The sequence below is a fragment of the Hemicordylus capensis genome, chromosome 17, assembly GCF_027244095.1.
Source record: "Hemicordylus capensis ecotype Gifberg chromosome 17, rHemCap1.1.pri, whole genome shotgun sequence".
NCBI lineage: Eukaryota > Metazoa > Chordata > Lepidosauria > Squamata > Cordylidae > Hemicordylus > Hemicordylus capensis.
Genome location: NC_069673.1, coordinates 13,556,694 through 13,580,118, shown reverse-complemented (window position 1 = coordinate 13,580,118; position 23,425 = coordinate 13,556,694). Strand labels below are relative to the sequence as shown.

The 23,425-nt window shown below is 47.4% G+C and overlaps 1 protein-coding gene across 3 annotated transcripts in view; it reads right to left on the bottom strand.

The window, feature by feature from the left end:
- Positions 1-23,425, bottom strand: part of LMX1B (LIM homeobox transcription factor 1 beta) — a 137,859-nt gene that overhangs the window by 82,741 nt on the left and 31,693 nt on the right. The window lies entirely within an intron of this gene.

Below are 23,425 nucleotides of genomic sequence, written 5' to 3'. Positions count from 1 at the left end.
GTCTAAGGCTGGCAAGAACCCTGGAGCTAGTTTTCTACTTGCAGGTGTTGAGTTTTTGAAAAGTCCCGGACAGCATTCAAGAAATGCGACCCTAAACTTATAAGGGCAGTCCGCACAACTATCAACTGGGTAGGGGACGAGTCCAATGCCAGTTTCAGGCGCTGGGAGCACTTCCGCTTTGCAACCACATGTTAGAACAGGGCTGCTCCACTTCGGCCCTCCTGCAGAGGTTGGCCTACAACTCCCATAATCCCTGGCTATTGGCCACTGTGGCTGGGGATTATGGGAGTTGTCGTCCAAAAATATCCGGGGCGGGGGAAAGTTGAGCGGGCCTCTGTTAGATCAAAACGAGACTGGAGACAAGAAACTTGCTCGTCTGTCAAATCCCAGCTGGAAAGGGTGAGTGCTCTCCACCCAGCTCCCACCCAGTGTCTCCTCTAACAGGGATGCCCAGATGTTGTTGACTACAACTCCCAGAATCCCTGAGCAAAAGCCATTTCAGCTGGGGATTCTGGGAGTTGTAGTCAACATCACCTGGGGATCCTTGTCAGAGGGGACACTGATCCCGTCCCCAGCTTTGGAAGGAGGTACGAAGGGAAAACCTCCCTACCTACGATAGAGGAGCAAGCTCCATGCCTCGCGCCTTGCTTTTATCGAACACATGATCAAATATGAGGAACGCACCCATACATACAGGGAGGGAGGGAAAGTGGTCTTGTGTAAGCAAGAATGAATTGTCCCCTTTGCTAAGCAGAGTCCACTCTGGTTTGCATTTGAATGGGAGACTACATGTGAGAGCACTGTATGGGTTACTCTGGGAAGAGCATCTAGGTTCCCAGTTCCCTCCCTGGCAGCATCTCCACCATAGGGCTGAGAGAGACTCCTGCCTGCAGCCTTGGAGAAGCCGCTGCCAGTCTGGGTAGACAATACTGAGCTAGATAGACCAATGGTCTGACTCAGTATATGGCAGCTTCCCTATGTACCGATACATATACACAGAAATCCATTTTTACATTTATATCCCGCTCTTCCTTCAAGGAGCTGAGAGTGGTACGACATGGTTAATGTTTTCTCTCACAGCAACCCAGTCAGATAGATTATATATCCCTATGAATCTCTCTCTCTCTCTCTCTCTCTCTCTCTCTCTCTCTCTCTCTCTCTCTCTCTCACACACACACACACTCCCTTCCAAGTGGAATACGCTGCCAGTTTGTACGCCTTTAAACCAACCGCATGCCTTAATTATACCTCTTAAGAACTACTCTATACTTACCCCTAATAACACTACATTTATTAGGGATACAAAAGAGCACTCAGTTCGGGCTTCTACGGGAGCTTCCCTGCTGAAAACCGGAGACCTGGCTTCGGAGGAGTTGGGTGAAAACTCTGCTTGGACTTGATGCAGCCCCGGCGGGTTTATGCAAAGGGTAAACTAACAGATCAGCAGAGCTTGGGTTTCAACTTTGCTTCTCACCCTGGAGTCTGAGAAAGTCTGTTCTCTGGAGCCAGGGCTTGGTGAAGTCTGTGTGTCTGTGATTTCACAACATGAAGCATCCCGGAGTCATCGGTCTTGCACAAACTAAGGTCCTGAGAATCCTAATTGCTGCTTTGGTTTATTTTTTTAGCTTCTAGAGCCTTGAGAATGCAAAAATGGGGCCACAAGGACCCTGGTGGATCAGACCAAAGATTCATCTAAAACAGGCCTGCTCAAAGTTGCCCAGCCCCCCCCCCCCGGCCGCTGTTTGTGACTACAACTCCCATAATCCCCCACTACAGTGGCCAATAGCCAAGGGTTATGGGAGTTGTAGGCCAACATCTGCAGGAGGGCCAAAGTTGAGAAGGCCTGATCTAGAACATCCTGGTAAGAACCACCCCTGCAATTGCTACCTCGCAGCTGATAACCATAGGTATACTGCCCCTGAAATTGGAGGCTCCACTTAGCCATCATGACTAGCAGCCCGTGACAGATCTCCCCTCCCTTCCCCCCTCCATATGTTTGTCTAAAGCAGGCCTTCTCAGCTTTGGCACTCCTGCAGATGCTGGCCTACAACTCCCATGATCCCTGGCTGTTGGCTACCATGGCTGGGGATTATGGGAGTTGTAGTCCAAAAAAAGCAGGGGTGGGGGGATGTTGAGCAGGCCTGGTCTAAAGTCATCTAAGTCAACAACTGCCACCACATATTGTGGCAATGAGTTCCAGATACAAATTCTGCAAGTGGGAGATGAAGAGCATCAGAAGGCTTCAGTAAATTCCCTTGCCTTTTCTCATGAGCAGCGGAACCCACCATGCCAAAAAAAAAATGCAGGGAAACCAGTCCAGATGTGCTTAATTTATATAATTTCTGGTTTGAGGATCGTCCCACTTTGGTTGATCCTCATGCAAAAAGAAAAAGAAAGAAAGAAATTCAGACAACTCTGCCAATGGTTGCTTGTAGAAAAGAATACAGGGCTTAACCGGGGCCGGGACTTAGCCACGGGCCCCAGAGTATGTCCGGAAGGGCTTTCTGAGGGTGTGCAGAGTATCACCCTCTTCTCCCCAGGCACCTCTAGTTTTAGAAACCACCATTTCTTTTAGAAAGCAAAAACACACACACACACACACACACACACACACACCCCAGGGCCAATGACACAATTCAAGCCACATCCAGTTGGGTCCAGAGCCCTCAGCCGCATTCCACCCTTCGGTTCTGACCGGCGTCAGATTCACTTAGGAGCACAGCAGAAGCGATGATCTCACAGACCCACCAACAAGATGGATGAGAACAAGCAAACCTACAAAGAGTAGCAAGGATGGGGGTGATGGGGTGGGATGGCGGAGAGAGAAATATCTTAAACATTTGGACTCCTAAGGTTTGCGGGGCGGGCGCGAGGGGGAGGCTTTGAACTCAAAAATAAATGGGAGCTTTTGGAATCTGGGAACAAGCATGCTCCCATTACCAAAGTGTGTGTGTGTGTGTTTAAATTAGAAACTGAAAAGCTTTTCTGGGTTACTTAAAACCCCTGCTAAATGCATCCTCCACTCACGAACCACGTCTTTCGAGGGTAACTTGTGTGAACAACATCTCCCTTTGGAACCAATCCTATTCAACGCGACCCCCCCCCCCAGCGAGCTGTCCGAAGTGGTATAGCCCCGTGCCAAATGGCATCCCAGCTAGCAGGCTGAAGTGCTATAGTCTCACCCCTCAAAGAGCAACCCCACTTGCATCCTGAAGCACTAGAGCCCTACCCTAGCACCACACGCGGCTGCTCACCATAAGTGTCCAGAGCAATAATTGAACAGCAATAAAAATGGGCAGCAGTAAGTGTCCACGCCGTAATGCTTCGTGACTGGAGCTTTAAAACAGTGACTTCATCTTTGTTTCACTAGACATTAGTGAAGCCATATTCAATATTAATATTAATAATAATAATAATATTTATTATTTATTATTATTTATACAATGATGATGATGATGATGATGATGATAATAATAATAATAATAATTTGATTTCTATACTGCCCTTCCAAAAATGGCTCAGGGCTGTTTACACAGAGAAATAATAAATAATAAATCAATAAGATGGATCTGTGTCCCCAAAGGGCTCACAATCTCAAAGAAATATAAGATATACACCAGCAACAGCCACTGGAGGGATGCTGTACTGGGCGTGGAGAGGGCCAGTTACTCTCCCCCTGCTCAATAAAGAGAATCCATTTTCTCGCATTTTCAGGGGCAGCCCGGGGTCCTCTATCATGTGCATCCCAACATCCAGGTTTTCTGTGCACACCCAAAATCCGGCACCAAGGAGGATCTGTCTTTTAAATGTCAAGGCTCTGTTGGCGTGGTTTTGTTTTTAAATGGAAGGGCTGTCTTCATTTTACAGAGAAGCAGAACACAAGAGAGGGAGACCCTAAAGACCTCCACAATGCATCCTCCCTCTGTGAAGGATCCGTGCCGGGTCCTGTTTATCGAAGAGTTGGAACCCAGTCAAGAAAAGAGCTAACTTCGTGCTGTGGTGAAGCCCGGCTTGACTAGAAACAGGTTTTTACGGTAATTCTGCGGCTGTGACAGCTATTCCTTTTCCCAAAGCATACTTCTCCGAGAGAGGGACCCTTTTCAGTTTAATTGAAGACATTATTGAGAGTAAATACACTTTCCTTTAAAAGAAAAAATAAGAACAGCATGGGGGAAGAAATTCAAAGCTAAATAATCAGACGCAATTTGTGTTCATAAGCGAGAACTGATGCGTCTCTCTCTCTCTCTCTCTTTTCTTCTTTGCTGCCCCCACCCAAACCCCTCTGTACTAGATCTGCTTGGAAGCCGGGTTCAGCCTATCCTCAAACGTCAAATAGAGCAAGAGCCGAAGATAGCTTGAAAAATACATGGGGAAAGAGAAACCACATGGCCCAGAGTGTGGTACAAAAGTCATATTTCATGCATGACTGTGGAGAACGTTAATAAGGATTAGAACCATACTTCCACAGCGTTGCACTGTCAAGGCACTATAATTAATTTCTGCACTTTAGATCTCAGATCTTTGCAGATCGAAAGCAAAAAAAAAAGTAAGGGAGGGTACGTCAGAGATTTATAAAATCATGAATGGTATGGGGTGGGGAGGGGAGGGGAGGGAGAGAAAGTTTGCTTGCTCTCTGCTCAGTAGAACTTGGGGTCACACAAGGAAATTGCTTGCAAGCTGGGCTGAGAAAATGGAAGGACTACTTCACACACCAAGAAGATTGAAAGCTTCCAGAACTGACTTATAGGCAGTGACCACTAGCTTCGATGGCTTAGTGAAGTCTGGGGAAGGACCATAGCTCAGTGCAATAGTATCTTCATGCCTGCATGCAGAAGATCCCAGGTTCCATCCCTGGCAGCATCTCCAGGTAGGCCTGGGAGAGACGCCTGCCTGGAACCTTGGAGAGCCGCTGCCAGTCAGAGTAGACAGCTCTGAGCTGGATGGGTTAGGGGTCTGGCTCAGCACAACAGGGTTTATTGGTGATGGGCCATAGCTTCTGTTTGCATGCAGAAGGTTCCAGGTTCCATCCCCGACAGTGTCTTCAAGCAGGGCTGGGAAAGATCAAGCTGAAACCCTGGAAGATTGCTGCCTGTCAGAGTAGGCAATCCTGAGCTAGATGGACCATAGCTGCCAGTCAGAGATGGACCAAGTCATTTTGTTTACGATTATGACCGGGTTTAGACAGACATTTTTGGAAATGCGTCCGGTGAAAAGAAACACACCTGTGAGGCATCTGAGGGTCTCCCCTCCTGGTTTTTACAGACAGACACTTGCCAGACCAAGGAGGGCCTCTGCAGAGTGGAGAAATGCCGTCCATCACACAAAATGGGCACCCTGCAAAGTGGACGATCACAAAACAGCATCCATGTGGAGCAGCCTGATCAGTGACCATTGCGGGTAGGGCACGCAGCAGGTTTGCCTTGGGTGGGAACTGATGATCTAGGTGACCGCCTAGGTCGGCCCAATGGAAGGGGCAGGCCTCCCCGTGAAATATCTCCCAACTGCCTAACAAGAGTCTGCACCAGGCCTATGCATCTCCACAAACATTCTCCAACCACCCCTCCTTCCCCTGCTTGTTCAATCAATATGAATGGGATGCATCCCTAGAAGGTGGGGGAGGGAAATCATGATGGTCGCTGAGCATCAGAACGCAGATGGGAGGCAGATGTGGGTCTCGCTGTGGGATTGGTGCAAAATCAGCTGATTGCCAGAAATGGTATTGGCCAGGTGGGAGGGAGAGAAGAGAGAGGTGGCAATGGGCAATCCGCGCCCCCCAACAAACCAAACACACACACACACCACGGTCTCAAGTGCTGATATTTTTTGGCTATTGGGACTGTAGGGTTTTTGGTACGGGAGCATAGGAACAAAGGAAGCTGCTGTGAACTGAGTCAGACCCTTGGTCTGTCTAGCTCAGTACTGTCTGCACTGACCGGCAGCAGCTCTCCAAGGCTTCAGGCAGGAGTCTCTCCCAGTCCTACCTGGAGGTGCTGCCCAGGAGTGAACCTAGGGCCTTCTGCATGCAAAGCAGATGCACCACCACTGAGCTATGACCTCGGAGCGATGTTCCAGGGTGCTATTTATCCTTGGGCTGGCCCTGTGCTGTAGACTTCTAACATGGATTTCTTGCAAAACTCAAAAAACAAAACAAAACAAAACAAAACACCTCGCAAAGGAGCAGTCCCTTTGGCCTGAACGAAATGACCTCTTTCTCTTTTCTTGAGCTCCCCATTGGTTCCTGCTTCATCAAGTTTCTGCTCTTGGGATTTTGCAGACTCACACACTCTCGTCCTTAAAAACCACAGCTGAATTTAAAAAAAGGAGAAGAAGAATTCGGGACCTGACTGGCAACTACCCTAGGTGGAAACCCAGCAAGCTGGACCACGGGAGAGGCTTCTGCTGTCACCCTCACGGGCTCCTGATTGGAACCATCTGCCTCATGTTTCGCTTGGTCATCTACGAGTTCCCCGTCCCCGTGAACTCGGCGTGCTTCTCCGACGAGCTGTTTGATGCCTCTGTGGGTCACAGACCCCTGAACACAAATCATCTCAGCTCTGGGTAGGGGGTGGGGAGAGAGTCTGGGCGGCTCTGAAACTTAATCTCCAAAGTATTCCTCTGCTCCATTTCTCGCTGTCTGAGGGCGAGAGGGACACTCTCAGAAACGAAACGACACGAAACGAAAACAACCACAAGTCAGCCTCCAGAGGTCTTCAGTGGCAAGTCACCGATCCTCCCTGATGGCCTTCCTCCTCTCCAGAAGGACATGCACATTGGGGGCCAAGAAGGTGAAGTTGGGAAGGTGGCCAACTTTTGCATACAGAAATGGGATGGGGGGAATGGGGCCATCACTCAATGGAAGAGCACGTAGAAGGTCCTAGGCCCCATCGCTTAGGGGGCTAGAAAGGAGCCCCTGTCGGAAACCCTGGAGAGCTGGTCTTGTGTGGTAGCAAGTATGGATTGTCCCCTTTACTGAGCACCTTCCTATGTTACCTACATCATTCTGGCCCCTAGGGTGGAATGACGCTGAACATCTGCAGAATTTAGTCCTCCTAAAGCAGGGATTCTCAACGTTGGGTCCCCAGATGTTGTTGGACTTCAACTCCCATAATCCCCAGCCCCAGTGGCCTTTGGTTGGGGATAATGGGAGTTGAAGTCCAATAACAACTGGGGACCCAAGGTTGAGAATCCCTGTCCTAAAGGGAAAGGTGAAAAACCCACAGTTTGATAGGCCAAACTGCATCATGAACATGTGCCCTTCTGTGGGGAAGGGAGTGCTTCCTTGTCCATCAAAATCTCTATTCAGATGTTATGATGCCCACAGATTCATTGAATACATTGTTGAGGCAGAAGGTTCATGCCTGCTGGCTCCGCCCCCAACATGAAGGCACGCACTGGCCATCACCAATGCCATCACGTTCCGCTGAATGCAATGACGAACCACCTACAGCTGCTGACACATGGACACTCCGTGCAATCAGGAACCACTTGGGGGCAGCGGATTCGGTATGTCTGATTGTAAGCGCCTCAGGGCAGGGACTTTCTCTCCGACACCCTGAAAAATGGCCACGATGGTGCAGAATGTGATCGTTCACATTTGGGAGAAAGCGGTGCCGCCACACCATCCCTGGACCTCACGCCAGAGCTCTCTTCTGCCTGACCGCAAGGCTGCTCATTCCCACCAGGGCTCGGGTTCGAAATCAGGGAAGGCTGGCGAGGAGAGAAAAAAGACAACGCAAGCCGGCCACCTGTTGCAGGCGTATGTGTTCCGGCTGAAGAGGAGACAATGGCCTGGTTAGAGTCATCAGATCAGAGGCTTTCGCCGAAGACACTTCCCAGCAGTTGACCAAGTAAATAAGGCATAGCAGGAGACCCCGGTTGAAATGGGTTACCGCAGGGAGAGGCACAAAGGAATCTCTACTCCTCCAGCGGGTGGGGGGGGGGGGAGAGGCAATGCTATGAAACTCTCAGACAAGCTGATGCTGGGATGGACGGTAGACCTTCAGTAAGTGAAAAGTGACACGGCGTCGTTCTCCGTTTTCTTAAAAAGAAGTTCAACAACACAGCATTTGCTTGGAGCTTTCGGAATGAGGTTAGCGGCCGCTGAGCTGACGAAAGGCACAGACCTGCTCCCCGAGCAAAGCGGCGCCTTTTCAAAGTGGCGATTCTCTTTAGTGAGGAGGGGGTGAGCAACTGGCCCTATCCATCCCCAGCACAACATCCCTCCAGTGGCTGTTGCTGGTGTCCATCTTCTATTTCCTTTTTCTAGACTGTGAGCCCTTTGCGGGGCCAGGGAGCCATCTTATTTATGAACACGAATATTAAGACAACGAATATTTATATACTGCTTCTCAACAAGAGTTCCCAAAGTGGTTTACATAGAAATAAATAAATAAATAAATAAATAAATAAATAAATAAATAAATAAATAAAATGAAATAAAATGGTTCCCTGTCCCCAAAGGGCTCACAGTCTAAAAAAGAAACATAAGACAGATGCCAGCAACAGTCACTGGGGGGATACTGTGCTTAGGATGGATAGGGCCAGTGGATTTATGTATTTATTTATCATTTCTCTATGTAAACCACTTTGGGAACTTTTATTGAAAACCATTCTATAAATATTTGTTGTTGTTGTTGTACAGAAGGAAGTCAGACGCTGAAGCTCCTTCCTTAGCAGGGAAAGCCAGGCATAGTCGAGGGTTTTCAAACTCGGGGTCACCAGATGTGTTGGACTACATCTCCCATCATCCCCTGCTTCAGTGGTCAAAGGCAGGGGGTGGTGGGAGTTGTCATCCAGCAACATCTGGGGGCAACTTCTACCACCCCTGTCTTTGACCAGTGTGACCAGAGATGATGGGAGTTGCAGCCCAACAACATCTGGTTTGTTGCACTGGCAGCATCTGAATTCTACTGAGTCTGATGCTTGGTCCACCGAGGCCACCATTGTCTACTCTGACTGGCAGCAGCTCTCCAGTGCGCCACCCCAGCCATCTTCCTAGAGCTGCCAGGAATTGAACCCAGGACCTTCAACATGCAAAGCAGGTGCTCTTCCCCTGAGGCCACCATTGACCAGCTAACAATGTGACAAACCGCTTCTAAGGGGGCATTCTGGAAAACTTTTGCCGGCCCTTAGACTGGGAGGCTGAAGATGGGCAGCAAACGGAAGAGATGGGGGGAAGGAAGAAAAAAGGGGTGGGGGGGAGACACGCAGGAGTAATTAAATGTAACTTTTCTTCATGAAAGGGATTTTGCCGGTTTATCTTCTAATAAGATTATGTCACGGAGAGAAGTTCCTCCGAGGCCTGTGAGTGACGTGCCTCTGTACTTTTATCAGGCAGTGTGACACGGAAATCTCGGGACCTTTTGTTCCGGAGAATGAGTGAACGGAAATTTGCCCCTCCTAATCCCTTTATTCATGGCAGGCAGAGAAAAAGGGAGGCCTGCCACCCCGCTCTCGTTGTCAGGTGGGTGTGGGACATGGTTGGCTTTGTGGAATTTGCCCAAGCGGAGGGAGCCTCTGGTATTCCCCGCACGGCACTCCAGAAGCCCATGTTTCTGTCCCTATGTGGCATTGTCCCATGTTTCTGTCCCTATGTGGCATTTCTGTCCCTATGTGGCATTGGGTGGGGGAAATCTCTTGCTGGATTGCCCTGGAGTTCACCTTCTTTCCATTTCAGCCCGGGGCTGTGCAGCTTCAGCCTGCCTGCAGATGTTGGACTACCAGTCCCATCATCCCTGGCTACTGTGGCCAGGGGTGATAGGAGTTGTAGTCCAATCAAGTGATGCCATCCTGTTTTCACTTCTCAACCAAAAGACCGAGCAGTCCAATCAAACATGAATCCAGACCCCCAAAACGGCTTCAGAGAATCCCCCACATGGAATAGAATAGAGTAAACAAGGGGTGGGCAACCTTGGCCTTCCAGCTGTTGCTGAACTACAAATCCCATCATCCCCAGCCACATTTCACCGACACTGAGAAGCCTGCGCACAGTAGGAGAAAATGCTCAGAACTGGGCAATGGACAGCCCTCTTGCAGAAGAATGTTGCATTTCTTGGTGACGACTCTGTGGAGTGTCCTTGGCAAGGGGAAGAGAGATAAACAACAGAATCAGATCATGATAGTGCCAGAAGGGACCCTGGGAGGTGCTCAAGTCCAACCCGCTTCTCAGCACAAGAGGCTGTTATAGCAAGTTGGATCACGGGATCAGCATCTGGATTCTAGAGGAGTCTGGACTCCTTTTCTCATCGTTATCTGTCACTTTTTGCACCATCTAACATCATGCAACTTTTGCAGGACTCGGATTTCTGAACTGCACACATGGGCTTTTAAAAAAGCATTTCATTTTGGAACAGCACGTTTTGTGTCTGGTTGCACATTTTTAAAAATCCTGGACCATCCACTCATCCTTTGTTCTAGCAAGTTCTGTGGACTTCTTTGGAAGGCCAGTATTGACAAAAACACATTTACTTTGGCACAAAGATTCCCATTTGCAACACCAGTGCCGATTACCTAAAACTTTGGGGTATTTTTTGTTTTGTTTTGTTTTTTGCTTTTTGGCACAAGCAACCATCAAGTTTGCTGGAGCCTATTTTTGGTTTAAATTGGAGTTCATCTACTTGACTCCAAGATGCTTGATTTTTTTTAAAAAATAAAATATCCTGAGCCGTTTTCAATTGAGTGACTGGAATGGAAAGAACCCAAGGCCAAAATTTATTTTGACTGGGGAAACCTAAGCAAACCCACGGACCCATTAGGAAGTGCTGTCAATCCCAGCTTGAAATCTAAGGAAGTTGCCGCCAAAAACAGACGAGTGCCTTATAAACAACTAAATCCACCCAGCGGCAGTCACTCAAGGTAAACAGTCAAGCCTTCACTGCCCCATCAATTACACCTTCCTCAAAAAATCACACAAACTCTGCCATACTTTTATGCTCGCTCTCTCTCTCTCTCTCTCTCTCTCTCTCTCTCTCTCTCTCTCTCAAGAAGGTGGATTCTTCTGGAGACTTAAGGTCAAGACTAGGCTCTTATTAGCAAATAAACATTTAAAGCAAAGCAGGGGGAATCCTATCGGCCTTTGGGGAGCACGAGGGTGTTATTTTTGGTATCAGATGACACCCACCCTCCATGAAAAGAATCACAACTGATCTACAGATTTATGCCATAGCTGCAACAGCCCACTTAACTTTCCCAAGAAAGCTTCCCAAAACACACAGTCTTTCCCCGTACAATATTTCGTCTCCTTTCTCCCATATCGCGGCAGCAGTGAACAAAATACGATTCAGATCCATCTTCCCGCCTCCCACTCTATCCACTGTCTGCGTCCCACAAGACCTCTAGCTGAAAAGAGTGACTGACATCTAGGCTAAGCTCCTGAGTAATACCCCTGCTAACTTGGCAAAGAGGTACCTTTTCCGTGGTGATTCTCTTTATTTAGCAGGGGGAGAGTAACTGGCCCTATCCACCCCCAGCACAGTACTTCCAGTGACTGTTGCTGGGGTCTGTCTTATATTTCTTTTTAGATTGTGAGCCCTTTGGGGACAGGGATCCATCTTATTTATTTGTTATTTCTGTGTGTGAACTGCCCTGAGCCGTTTTTGGAAGGGCAGTATAGAAATCGAATGAATGGATAAATAAATAAATAATAAATACTTGGGGGCTATGTGAAAGGACTACTTAATTTCCATGAGGACTACTCAGGAGTAATTCCATCTGGATGTCAGCCACTGAAAATTACTTCCAGTCCCCAAGACTTGAGGGTGGGGGGGGGGAAGGTGATGAAAATCAGACTGCAGATCATTTGTTTGTATGTCTTTTTTGCTTGAGTGGCTACTTCAAATGGACTTTTATAATAGCTGGATCGGGGGGCGGGGGGGCTGAGGTTAAGCTTTCTGCTCCAGCAAATGGAAACTTAAAGATCATGTCACTGAATGTATCTGCCACATGTGGGGGTTAACTGATATCAAAATACGAGCTAGCTTTTAAAAAGTGACTCCATCATATAAAGAATTTGTAGACCAAACCCCACAAATAAGGCAGGCTTCAGAGAGTCGAGGAGACACTCTAAGTCACCGGTCTCCTCTCCTGGTCCTTCCTTCTTTTCAATATAGTGCAGAGATTTTAACCTTTTAACTTTCAACTTATTAAAGACCCACCAGATTGAAGCAGCAAACAAAACACTAAGCATCCTCTCTCAAAAGGACGGGTCTTCAGTTGGTTTTTAGAAACCCTGGTAGAGAGAGCATGGCAAAGCTCCTCCAGGAGGACCTTCCAAAACTGGGGAGGCCACAACCAAAAAGGTCCTGTCTCTAGTCCCCACCAACTGTATCAGTATGACCTCTACTAATAACATTGGAGGTTCAACAACTCGGTCAGGTTCAACTTCTCTTTCGTGAACCCTGTCACCTATTAAGATGATCTGCAGAGGTCTGGTTACGGCCGCTGCCGACTCGTTTGGTAGTGACTCAGGACAGGGCCTTCTCTGTGGCTGCCCCGGGCTTTGGCATGCACTCTCTGCTGAAACAAGAGCATCTCCTTCTCTGTTTGCTTTTAGAAGGAACCTGAAGACGTACCAGTTCCCCCAGGCTTTTAATTGAAATCTACATTTTAATGTGTTTTTTATTGATTGAGATTTCATCTGTTTTATGAATTTTAATATTTTAATTTGTACACCGCCTGCAGATTTATATATAGAGAGAGTATAGTATCTATAGTATATAGTATAGAAATACAACAAACAAACAAACAAACAAACAAGTGGAGGAGAGAAGTGGGATCCTTCCTTTTCTCCTCACCCTCTGACCTTGATGAACTAATCCAATGGTAGCATCAGTGCCTACTCCTGTACAAGTTACATCTGTGACAAGGCGGCAGGTGAGGCTGAGGTGAGACAACATTTGGTACATTCTCAGTCTTGGGTCCCTAGATGCCGTTGGACTACAACTCCCATCACCCCCACCACCATGGCTTAAGGACTGCATCTTCCATCACTAACTGGTGTGGGTGATGAAAGCTTAAGCCCATTGTGGTAGGGGATGATTACACAACATCTGGGTTCCCTGTCACAGGGATTCCCAGATGTTGTTGACTACAACTCCCATCATGCCCAACCAAAGACCATTGCAGTTGGGGATGCTGGGAGTTGCAGTCCACAACATCTGGAGATTCCTGTTCTAGGGAACATTGCTTGGGACCCAAAGTGGGGAACCCTGCTCTGGAATAAGAAGGATCAAGCCCTTTGCCGTCTGACAAGCAAAAGTGAAGAGCGAAACCTTAAGTAACACCGCGTTATATAAAAAACAGAAATAGCTGGGCCTATGAATCATCCAGCTCCTCACACACATGCTGCTGACTTCTCGAACATGTCAGCAAAAAAAAATCGGGAGTTGAAACTGTGTTCAGGTTTCACTCCAAAACCACATCAAAAGGTCAACAACTCCAGATCATCGGGGATGGCTCCAGGTTTTAGTAGCTTTCCCCAAAAATGTCCACTTAGGAGCCCACCACACACAGACCTATATATCTAGAGACATCATTCCATCGATTCTCATGGGCAAACTCTCTTCCAGAGTGGCTGGTTTTAAATCACATGCTGGGGGACCCCTGAGGGCATTCTGAACCTCACCAGGCAATTCCTCCATGAGAAGTCTAATCCCGGTAGACCAGCTTCCCCCCAAAAATCTATCTTCTTTCCCCAAAAGAACTATCTGGGGGTCTACTATCAACCTTCCCCAGAAATGTGTCGCTACGGCAAATGGTTTGAATAGGCTGAAGGACTGTGAAAGAGATGCATTTTGTATCCAGAAGGGGGCCCAGGTTGGTTCAATCCTTGGCATCTCCAGCACCCTGGCCTGAAACCCTGCTGCCGGTCAGAGCTGAGCTAAACGGACCATAGGTCTGACTCAACAGAAGGCAGTCTCTGCATCGATTCTGAGGGCAAGCCTCAGCTCAGTGGGAGACCCCCTGCTCTGCATGCAGGTGGTCACAGATTCTGTCCCTGGCAGCATCTCCAGGTAGGCCTGGGAAAGACTTGTCTGAAATCCAGAGAGTTGCTGCCAGTCAGAGTAGGCAATACTGAGCTATATGGAGCAACTGTGTGACTCACTGTAAGGCAGCTACCTACAGAATTTGTCCAATGCTCCATCAACTTTTCATCCATACACCTGGATGTTCCAGATTCCCCCTTCCAAGCAAAGCTCCAATATCATTCCTTGGATTCCGTGCAAGCTTAGGGAACCCCAGAAAGTAGATTATATCTTGCAAGTGTGTGTGTGTGGGGGGGGCAAGTTAAAAAGTTGGGGAAACACAGCCTTTTTTGGCAGGGAGGTAGGGAGAAAGAAGAGTTTAAAATTCAAAAAGGATTTAGCAAGCGACACCCTGCTTTTCGTTAGTCAGGTCTTGCATGAAACAGGCATTACATTCCCCATCAACCAAAGGCCCAGAGGAGAAAAAGGAGCAGAGCAGCATGTATTCTGGAAACACGGCACATTTTCACACAGCGATCCCTGACAGGGATGCTAAATACCGTCACAGTAAGGCCGTTCACATGATTATAATTGGGATAGGACAAGTTAGTAGATCATCCTAGTTTGGAAGCTGTGCGCACTCCCTTTTCATGGTTGTATGCGAGGGAAACAAATACTGGAAGGGGAAGAAGTAATCATTTGGGGGAGAGGAGCCGGGTTGGAGAGCATTTTCTCCTACCGCAGTAAAGTGCTGCCTACAAAAGTTGGGTAGGACATCGCCCTCCGACCCAGCTATTCTGATCCAGACGATCACTTCCTCCACCTCCAGCCTTGCCTTTTCCCTCTCAGACGATCACAAGACAGGAGCACACTCCGCTCCCAAACCAGGGTAGGACACTTTCCTCACCCGAATCGTAATCACGTGGCCTCCCTTCGCGTCTTGCTCTCTATGATTAAAAAGAAACAAAAAATCTCCCGGAAGGAGAATGTTCTCACGGCCTTGTTTCTGGAGTCCCACCACTAATTGTGCATCCCGTTTTTAAGAGAGACAGTTTCCCCCTTTTCTAGACGAACCTCATTGCCACCTTGGTTTCCGAAGCGACCATAAGGCAACGTATTGTTCTGCACAACGATACAGCAGCTCAGGAATGCAATGCCTCGTGGTCTTCTCAAAGCCTCCGAGTTGCAAAACGGCTGAATGTTACCGAACTGGGGGGGGGGAATATTAACGTTTACGTAACCTGCACATTTCGGTCACCCGGCAAGCAGGGAAATGTATCCATGGGGCAGAGAAGGAGGAATGATAAAGCATTAGAGGAATTCAGCGAAGCGGTTTGGTCTTAGATAGGAATTCGAACAGCTGTCTGTGTTTTCTGGTAACTCATTGGCCTTTATTTGTTTCATGGGGAGATTTAAGGGAATTCCTTCAAAATCATCTATCGATAGCTAGTTTAACATATAACTTTCATTTTTAGTGCTTATGTTATTCAACAGATCCAAATTTACAAATTCTTATCACGCTATGATCTGTGCTGTATTATATTGTAGGTTATATTGGGGGGTTTTGTTAGCTGGTTAATGACCGAAATCCACTACCTAATCTAAATTTTTAAAAATCAGTTATGTAAAAATACACACTAGAAAGAGACGACTTCATGTCACTACCTATGGTAAATGTTTCCAAATGTGCTCTCAGTCGCACCAACGATTCCATAATAAAATACAAACCGATTGATAGCAAAAGCAAAAGCAAAAGTTGCATTCAGTCTTGTTTTGTTTCAAAAAACATTATTGTAGGCAGTTTACAAATACCTGAGGGAAGAAAAGGAGGCACCAAAATACAGGAACAGAAAAGCAAGAGACCTCAAAGTGCGGTGAAGATCATTGATCACCCCAACGTGTTTCAGGTAACAGAGGAGGCTGCCTTCTATCAAGTCAGACCCTTGGTCGGTCTAGCTCAGGATTGTCTACACTGACTGGCAGCGGCTCTCCAAGGTTTCAGGCAGGCGTCTCTCCCAGCCCTACCTGGAGATGCTGCCAGGGATGGAACCTTCTGCATGCAAAGCAGACACTCTTGACACTGAGTTATGGCCCCATCCCCTAAGGGGAATATCCTACAGAGCTTGCATGTAGTCACCCATCCAGACACAAGCCAAGGCAAAGCCTGCTTAGAAAAGGAGACAATCCATGCTTGCTATGGAAAGGCCAGCTCTCCAATACCCCAGTATTGTAACTCTTCTCAAGGGAATCTAATTCATTGGGTGGGGGGCTCTAATACAGCTCTAATTCAGCTCAAGATTTCTTCCACAGCATCTCAAAATAAACCTCACCTTGGACTCTAGACTGCTGCTGCCAGTCAGAGTAGACAATACGGCAGCAGGTGGGCCAAGGGTCTGACTCAGTCAAAGGCATCTCCATATAAGTTATAGCACCTGCTAACTGAGCCAAGAGGCACCTTTTTAAGTGGGGGATCTCTTCTACTTAGTAGGGGGAAAGCAACTGGGCCTATCCATCCCCAGCACAGCATCCCTCTGGTGGTGGCTGCTGCTGGAATCTCCCTTGTGGTCCTTTTCCGATTGTGAGCCCCTTGCAGACAGAGAACTATTTTCTCACTCCTTTTGTGATGCCAACCCCTTGGGGAAACCCTTTTGGTGTGGAAAAGCAGCATATAAATATTGTGAAGAAGGACGCCCAGCTCAGAAGGCTCCAGGTTCAATCCTCAGAAGTGTCTCCAGCTCAAAGCGCTGGCTACCTTGGGGGTAAAAAAATGAATCAGAGAAATAAATCTCCGCTAGCAGGGCTGGGAAAAGCCGTGAGAGAAGGCACTAAAGAGGTGCAGCAAAGACATGGTCGCCCAAGGCCTTTGCAGTATCTTTGTCAGGGTGACGGATTCATTCTTTGAAGGAGACACCAGAAGCCTCTTTCACACCAGCTCTTTGGAATTCCACATGCAACTCTCTCTCTGCCCTGTCTTGGAGATGCTGCCAGGGAGGGGACTTGGAACCTAGATGCTCTTCCCAGAGCAGCTCCATCTCCGAAGGGGAATATCTTACTGTGCTCACAACAACATCATCATCATCATCATCTATTCGATTTCTATACCGCCCTTCCAAAAATGGCTCAGGGCGGCTTACACAGAGAAATAATAAATAAATAAGATGGATCCCTGTCCCCAAAGGGCTCACAGTCTAAAAATAAACATAAGATAGACGCCAGCAACAGTCACTGCAGGGGTACTGTGCTGGGGATGGATAGGGCCAGTTACTCTCCCCCTGATAAATAAAGAGAATCACCACATTAAAAGGTGCCTCTTTGCCAAGTTAGCATGCAATCTCCCATTCAAATGCAGACCAGGGTGGGCCCTGCTTAGCAAAGGGGGCAATTCATGCCTGCTACCACCAGACCAGCTCTCTGCCCAACACATCAACAGTGTGCAATTGTGTGTGTGTGTGTGTGTGTGTGTGTGTGTAGTGGGGAAATGCAGGCATCCCCCAGTGGTAGCACCAGGAAAAATAATATTGATGGCCAACGCAGAAAGTGCATTTCTGGAGAGGGAAATTTTGTCCCACATGTGAGGATTCTAGAAGAGAAATATCAGTTTATTTCACACACACACACACACACACACACACACACACACACACACACACACACACACACTATATATATATGGAATATCAAACTCTATGCTGGAGTTTGATAATTCTGGAGAGCATCATGAAAAAGAGTCAATGTTTTGGATTGGCTGGTTTTTCCTCTTGTCTCTTGGGCATCATATCTGTCATTATTTTAATATCGCCAAGAAGGCAACCAAGATGATCAAATTTGAGAGCACCTTCCTTATGAGGTCTGGATCCAACATCTGGGGCTTTTTAGTTTTTTGGGGGGAAGGCATCTAAGGGGAGACATGATAGCAGTTTAAAAGGGACCTAGAAAAATTCGTGGAGGACAGATCTAAGATGACGACGATGACGATGACAAGTATTTATATACCGCTTCTCAACCCAAAGTGGCACACAGATATTAAATAAATAAATAAAACTAGCTGGACCAGTCGCAGAGCATCTACACCTCTAGTTTCCCCCTCCCGCCGCCATTTTCTTCGCCCGCTGCCGTTTTCTTCCCCCGCCGCCGTTTTGTTTCCCGCCTGTCTGCTGGCGCTGTGCTTTCCTCTCCCACTGCCAGCAGCTTGCTCACAAACTCTCGCGAGAGCTGCCACGCATGGGATTAGCGACTGGTACGCCTTAGAGAAATATATAGATAGATGGATGGCTCCCTGTCCCCAAAGGGCTCACAGTCTAAAAACATAAACATAAGATAGACACCAGCACGAGCCACTGGAGGGATGCTGTGTTGGAGATGGACAGGGTCAGTTACTCTCCCCCTGCTAAATAAAGAGAATCATAGTTCCAAGCGGGAGTCTCTCCCAGCCCTATCTTGGAGACGCTGCCAGGGACAGAACCTGGGACCTTCTGCCTGCAAAGCAGATGCTCTTCCACTGAGCTATGGGCCCATCCCTAACTTTATGAAAGTTGATTTGGTTCTGGTTTGGGGCTCAGTTCAAAGAGTGGCTTCTTACTTTCAAATCTGTAACAATTGGTTAATTATTAATCATTATCATCATCAAGTTGGGTACCTGAAGGCTCAACTTCACCCGAATGTATTTCCTCACCTACACTGAAGCCCTGTTCTGAGTGGTAGCATTAGACAAATATCCATTAGGAGCAGGGCCTTCTCCGTTGCAGCCCTGGTCCTTTGGAACTCCCTCCCACTGGTGACCAGTTAGCCCCTTCCCTTCTCTCCTTCCAGCATCTGCAGCATTCTTCTGCAAGGCATTTGCATTGGGATAAGGGTCACTGACAGAATTTTGCCCGCATGTTCTTCATATATAATGTAAACTGCTTTGTGATGCACATTATGAGAGAAGCAAGGATATAAAATGTTCATTAAAGAAATTAATTAAGCCATCCATTCAGATTACTGCGACACAGAGTGCAGGATCCAAAGTTCGCCAAGACTTTGCCCCACTGAAATAAACAAGACCAATAGGTCCACATGACTAACAGAAGTGCCCTTACCTTCAATGGGTCTTCGTCATGGCAAACTGAGTCTGGATTCTACCCTGCAGGTGTTATTCTACATCAACAACAGATCCCTGTAACTGCTCCATGAACTAGGACTGCTTTTCATGGATAAGTCTGAAAATCCAGGAAATGGTTTTTTGGAAGCTATTTTCACTGCATCATGGGAAACTGCCTTCTACTCAGTCAGACCCTTGGTCCATCTAGCTCAGCATTGCCTACACCAGGGGATCTCAACCTTGGGTCTCCAGATGTTGTCGGACTTCAACTTCCACAATCCCCAACCAAAGGCCATTGGGGCTGGGCACTATGGGAGTTGAAGTCCAACAACATCTGGGGACCCAAGGTCTACACCAGTGGTTCTCAACGTGTGGGTCCCCAGATGTTGCTGAACTACAACTCCCATAATTCCCAACCAAAGGCCAATGGGGCTAGGGATGCTGGGAGTTGTAGTTCAGCAACATCTGGGGACCCACACCTTGAGAACCACTGGTCTACACAGACTGGTAGCAACTCTCCAGGGGTTCAGGCAGGAATTCTTCCCACTGAACTATGGCCCCACCCCATCTCCTTCCAGTGTGTTCCTGCTATCAGGAACAATTAATAATAATAATAATAATAATAATAATAATCTGAGATGGCCCCTCAACTTGTACGAGTTGCGGGAGCTCTACTTGGCCAGTGTGGAAGTTCTCCTGCTTCCAGTTTTCTTCTCATCCAGCCGTTCGGGAGCTCAGATGTGATGCCGCTGGCTAGAGAAGGCCCGGCCGCGGCCAATCAGAACACAATCCAGGGTTGCTCATGGCTTTTACGATTGGCTCATGGGCGCCGGGTGCCGAAGCCCTTGATCTGGGATTGATACTATCTGAGAATCTCACAGCTGTGGGAGTGAAATTTGGTTGATAAATTACAGTTTTCATACCCCTTTGATCTCCCCACCTGCGTTCCATTCGCCAGCATTCCAGGCAGCTCGTAATAACCTACTTCATTATTTTGCAAAGTAAGCCATTCAAATAGGTTTCATTTGCTGCCCACTCCCCCACTTAAAAAACTGCTTCCCACCTCCCTAGAAATGACTGACCTGGGGCAACATTATCTTTGCAAAGCATTGCAGTTTTCTAGGCCAAGATATTCCCAATGAAAAAGCTGGCCATCTCTCCAGGCTAGTTTGATCCTGATCATGTCATTTCACCAACATCCATGGGTCTTACTCGCAGGGAAGCGTTTGTAGGATTCCAGCCTTCTCACAGACACTTCGAGCAGGGTTTCTTAACCTTGGGCCCCCAGATGTTGTTGGACTACAACTCCCATCATCCTCAGCCACAAAGGCCATGTCTGGGGGTGATGGGAGTTGTAGTCCAACAACATCTGGGGGCCCAAAGTTAAGAAACCCTGACTTAGAGAAAAGCATCCCTATAGTGGCTGATATCCAGACGACATTCCGCAATCATACCAGTCAAGAGTTACTAGTAAAGTAAAGTGTGCCGTCAAGTCAAGGAGAGGAGAGCTGGTCTTGTGGTAGCAAGCATGACTTGTCCCCTTAGCTAAGCAGAGTCTGCCCTGGTTGCATCTGAATGGGAGACTTGATGTGTGAGCCCTGCGAGAGATTCCCCTCAGGGGATGAAGCCGCTCCGGGAAGAGCAGAAGGTTCCCAGTTCCCTCCCTGGCAGCATCTCCAAGATAGGGCTGAGAGAGATTCCTGCCTGCAACCTTGGAGAAGCCGCTGCCAGTCTGTGAAGACAATACTGAGCGAGATGGACCAAGGGTCTGACTCAGTATATGGCAGTTTCCTATGTTCCTAAGTCAGTGTTGACTCCTGGTGCCCACCGAGGCCTGTGGTTGCCTTGGGTAGAATACAGGAGGAGTTGACCATTGCCTCCTCCCGCGCAGTATGAGATGATGCCTTTCAGTATCTTCCTATATTGCTGCTGCCTGATATAGGTGTTCCCCATAGTCTGGGAAACATACCAGCGGACCAGGGATTCGAACCGGCAACCTCTGGCTTACTAGTCAAGTCATTTCCCCGCTGCGCCATTAGGTGGCTAGGACTACTGAATTTCAATAGGACCACTCATGAGTCATTGGCTCTGGATTTCAGCCACTGTGTTGTTGGGCAGAAGAGAAAACATATGCTTTCTTATTGTATATGCAACAATTGATTTAAGATCATAGGCATTTGTCATCTCACTTTTAAACCTGAGCTCATCCACGTTGGATTCAAGGTCATGGTAGCTTCTTCGTGTGTATCAGAATTTAACACAGCCTTAAAATGTGCCGATTTCTATAAAGCATACTTCTCATGCCTACTGTTAATGCGATTCACAGCTTCAGAAAGGGACACCATTAAACCGGATCAGATGGGGGAGAAACGCTTCCAAATTAAATTCTTGAGGAGGGTGTCATGTTTAAGATCACAAGACCTGTGCATTTCAGCAGAACCTTAAATACACAAGATGTAAGGAAGGCCAGTGAAAATTTGTCATCACCCCTTAAGTCTGACTGATGGGACCCAACCATGCAAAGTGTTTGCCAATTAACTGACTATTTATTTATCTATCATATATTTAAGCTTCCAGCCATGTCTTACTGATGTAATAACTCACATCTATGTGTATGGCTTTCATCACACAAACAGCTTCATAGATAGGCCTGCCGCTGGGCTCTGCATGAGAAGTCTATGATCCACAAGTGAGCTAAATTCAGACATCTTTGACCACTCGACACTTAATGGTGGCTTCCGGGCAATTTCTTTCCCCAGCCCGATTTCCACATAAGCACATTTCTGACTTGCGGTATTGCAGAAAACACTCAAGCATATGCTGAATATATGCTCTGGATATAGCCAAGGCAACTATCTCAAAGGAATAAAATCATAAAACCAGCAATGCATCCAATGTAGCCTCCTCAATGTTTACTTTGTTCTAGAACATGTGCACCTGTCTACCTACACACCTGCCTCTCCCATCCAGTTACATCCTGTCAGATCTGCTCAGATGGCCCTTTTGTCAGTCCCCAATTTCCGAGAGGTTCGGGGCGCTAGGACCCGTGAAAGGGCCTTCTCGGTTGCTGCCCCACTTCTCTGGAACTCCCTTCCCCTTCAGATCCGTTTAGCTCCTTCCTTGTTGATTTTTAAATCTTTATTGAAGACTTTCCTTTTTCGCCAGGCTTTTGCCCTGTAGTCTACCTATTTGGTTCCCCCCCCCTTTTCTTTTTTGTTAGTTACTTTAGTTTTATTTAGAAGGCAATTTTAATGCTGTCTTGTTTCGCATGTTTTTGTACACCGCCCAGAGTCTTTGGAGTGGCGGTATATCAAATGTTTCTAATAAAAACAAACAAACATGGTTAGTCCTGCATGGAGCCCGATGACATCCCATGTCCAAACAAGAGTCCTACTTCCAATGTGGACATCAAGGGAAACAACACACACACACACACACACACACACACACACACACACACACACACCATTTCCAAACAGTCATGGTCTCTCTCAGCATATTCCATCTGTGTTCTTCGAAGATGGAATCCAGTTTAGAAAAATCAGCCCTTGGACAGAAAGGACTGGGAGAGAACTACAGCCAGGGATTGCAGAAAAGCCTCTTTAATCGCACCCGGTTACATTTTTCAAATCAAGAGTGTTCCAAGGGGGGGGGGGCAAATTGATTTACCATGTTCTTCCCCTCCTCCCCCCCCCAGCCAGAATCCCACCTCCTGACTGCATTCTCTGCAGCCAGGCCATCGGAGAAGTCCCAGCAGGGAAGCTTGTCATGTCAAACGGGTGCTGTGCTCGAACAAAAAGGCCAACGTCTTGATATCTTTTTATTTTTGCTCAGCCCTGGAGACAGTTCCAGAAAGCCTGCTCCCTTCCTGCGCTTGCGCTACCTTGTCTAGTTTGAAAAGCTTCGATAAGCTTGGAAGGGACCTGAATTTACTGCTGTCTGCATTGGACTGTGTGGGATTGGTACGATAACTGTAGGATCCATATCTCTCTATCTAGAGAGAGAGACAGACAGACAGACAGAATGAGAAAGAACCTTTCCAATAACATCAGAGCAGCCGAAGAAGGCAGAAGCCAAAATATCTGGCCCACTTCTGTAATATCCGCAGTGTTAAATCAACAATGCATTGATACACATTCTTTTTGATAAACCACAACTTTCTGGAATCCAGCTATGACATGTAGTCGAGATTCAAAGCTTCAAAAATCCTCCCTCTCTCTCTCTGGAAATTCATTGTAATAGATTGTGTATTGCAACCTGTGTCCAAACTTTGGGACATATTGTCAACCCCGTGTGAGCATCCACAATGTCAGGTGAATTTCAGGTATGTCCAAAAAAAACACCTGTATGCATTTCAGCTTCCCCATACCTTTCCAAATTCCCA